Source organism: Rhagoletis zephyria, unplaced genomic scaffold (genome assembly GCF_001687245.7).
Source record: "Rhagoletis zephyria isolate East Lansing unplaced genomic scaffold, Rhagoletis_zephyria_1.1 Rzeph_scaffold_03362, whole genome shotgun sequence".
NCBI classification, from domain to species: Eukaryota; Metazoa; Arthropoda; class Insecta; order Diptera; family Tephritidae; genus Rhagoletis; species Rhagoletis zephyria.
Window position 1 is genome coordinate 9210 of NW_016160445.1, and position 3034 is coordinate 12243.

At 35.6% G+C, this 3034-nt stretch overlaps 1 long non-coding RNA gene across 1 annotated transcript; it reads left to right on the plus strand.

The window, feature by feature from the left end:
* Position 1: 1 nt before the first annotated feature.
* On the plus strand, positions 2 to 345 carry LOC108368864 (uncharacterized). Its single transcript, XR_001848428.1, has 2 exons — positions 2 to 73; positions 162 to 345. It is a non-coding gene; the product is annotated as an uncharacterized LOC108368864 (long non-coding RNA).
* Positions 346 to 3034: the final 2689 nt, after the last annotated feature.

The following is a 3034-nucleotide window of genomic DNA, read 5'->3' on the forward strand; positions in this document are numbered from 1 at the left end:
TTGTTAAACCGGCACAACGCTTGGACAAAGTTGTGGCCGATTTAATTTATTGGAATGAAAAACAAAGCAAAACGTTTGTATTAATATTTAATATAAATTGGTGTTTATTCAAAAATAGATAAATTGGTATTAATATATATGCATATATGTTGGTTGTACAGGTTACCTTTTATTGATACGGGAACACGGTGGCTGGAACACGTCCTCTTGACTTCACTCTCGGAAAACAAGTAAGTGACCGGTTTAAATTTATTCTTACTGTAGCCTGTCGAACTGTATATTTACCGAAGGGACATTTTAGCATAAGTAACATAGTGGTAAACAGTTCGACAGTTGACATAATAATGAAGTTATGTTAAGCATTAGGGTGGGTCGAAAATGCTGCGACAAATTTAGGCCGTTGGCCTAAACACCCATAGTGGCGGTTAAAGTGATGTCCCGAGGGAGGTCTCAGGTGTTGCTAGATATCATCGTTCCAAGTCCACGATATCGCTAAAGCTGACGCGTCGACTTTTACCCAGAAGCTACGCAAAAAGTGGCAAGATCAATTTAGAAGGATGGCTAGAGAGGCCGAAGATCTGCGAAAACGTCAAACCAGGCCTGTCTCGAATCACTCTCGTGTGAGTGAGTGAGTGTGTTTGTTTGTAGATCTTTCACGCTAAAATGGCTGGACGTATTTCAATGAAATTTGGCACACTTATAGGCTATGACCTGGATTAACATATAGAATATTCTTTGAAGTGGGTTGCCACTTTTTTCAAAAGTTAAAATCAACTATGTATTTATCAAAGTTAGATAAAATGCTACAAAAATGTGGCTGCCAAACAAAAGCAATTTAAAAACGATTTATTTCTAAAATATTTTTGAAGAGAGTTGCCACCTTTTCATAAACTTAAAATCATTTAATTTAACAATTTAAATCAAATATATTAGTATGGGTACGAAATAAGAAAGTTTTAAGACAAATTTATTCCCAAATATTTTTAAAGAGGGTTGCCACCTGTAAAGAAATTCATATGCAATTTACTTAAAAGGTTAAATGACATGGGATATGGGTATCAAACGAGAGAGAGTTAATAAAACTTTCTTTCCAAAATATTTTTGAAGAGAGTTGCCATCCGTTTAGAAATTTGAAATCATTTTAATGTGAAAGTTTGTGAGTGCATATGTTTGTTGGTCTTTCATGCCAAAACGGCTGGACGTATTTCCATGAAATTTGCCATATATTTTCATGAAGGGGGTTGCCACTTTTTCAAAAGTTAATTTCAACCATTTGTTAAGTTAGATGAAATGTTACATAAATTTGGGTGTGAAACAAAGGGTTTAAACTTATTTTTGAAGAGAGCTGCCACCTTTTCATAAACATATAATCAATTTAGTTAACTATTTAAATGAAATAAATATTTTTGTAAATATGGGTACCAATGAGTAGGTTTTAGGACAAATTTAGTTCTAAATATTTTTGAAGAGTGTTGCCACTTGTTAAGAAATTCATAATCAATTTACTTAAAAAGTTAAACGGAAGATTTGAATATTGGTATTAAATGTCATCGACCAAAGACTCTGAGACTATTGAGGATAAACTCTTCTCAATGCTGGGAAAACGCAACGAACGGGAGAACTGTCCAATGAGTTATTCAGGGAGTTGGATTATTGAACCACGAACTTGGCAGCACCAAATATCACGCGGGCGAAGCTGCGGGCAAAAACTAAAACACTCACATATACGTACGTTCATAGTGGAAAAAGTGAAAGGTTAATTTGAGAGGTTATTTCCCTCCTCTTAATGCAACCCTCAAAGGACCACAGGGATCGACACCTGCTCGACCTTCGTTTACCGCAGAATTCAATAGGAATTACCAGCCTCCCATTCTACCCCACCCCGAACAGCTTGTTTTCCAGAAAATATGTTATGACCGAATTTAATGTTTGTGGTATGAAAAATATGAAAATAAAATCGAAGCCAATAAATTTAATAAGAAAAATAATATGTGACACCTTAAAGCCAGTTGCAGCCAAGTAGTATGTCAAGTATATATGCATAATATTTATATAAATCAGGCGCACTTATATGCACATACATGCATACATGCATATGTACTAAACATATAACGGCGACGGTAACAGCACTATTTTGCACATAGCACTTTTGTGCGCCAAGCAATCCTTTAAGGATACTTGCTCGCCGCGACGGCATGCCGCTTTCACATGATAAATTATGCAAGTGCGCGCACGCAAAAGTATGCTACATGCAGGTCAGATATACATGCATACTAGGGATGCCAATCCCGGAACCCGGAATCCCGGGATCCCGGTGCTTTTGACGTCCCGGAAATCCCGGGATTTGCTTGCATTAATCCCGGGATCCCGAAAATTTTGAAATATCGAATTGATAGTAAGAGTTTGTTTATGAATTTTGAAGTATTATTTTTGTAAAATGCCGTTTTGACTGCAACCTTTTTTGACTGAGCCTTTTTTAAAGAAGATTTCAATGAATTTACTCATAGCGTCGCTAATGTAAACAAAACAGAGGGTTTTAAGGAAAAGTTAGAAAATTTTTTAGATCAATCTACTCAAAACTTCCTCAAATCGAAAAACGTATAATTTGACCGACGTGCTGGTAAAAGAAGTTCAAATATTTTGTAATGGAGAAGATAGGGGTCATTATCTTGAAATGGATTATGTCTACCTTTTGACAGTTCAGCCTAAAAGTATTGATGCCGAAATATGTTTTTCATCAGTAGGGTTCGTATGTAAAAACTGTAGATCAAGCTTAGAAGACTCCGCTTTTGAATGCTTTGCTGCGCTTACGAAAACATTTTAAGTGCAATAATAACAACACCGGCAAAAAAAGGGGTGTGAGTTTTTAACCAGACCCAACTACCAACATGTACCGTTTGACTCGGACACCCTCAAAATTTCTAGTAAATTGCAAAAAAATGGCAAAAAATTCTCCATTCGCCATTTCTTTATAGAGTAGAATAAACATGTTTAGAGAAATTGTTTTTGTATATTTTTGTTTTATGTTTTTTTT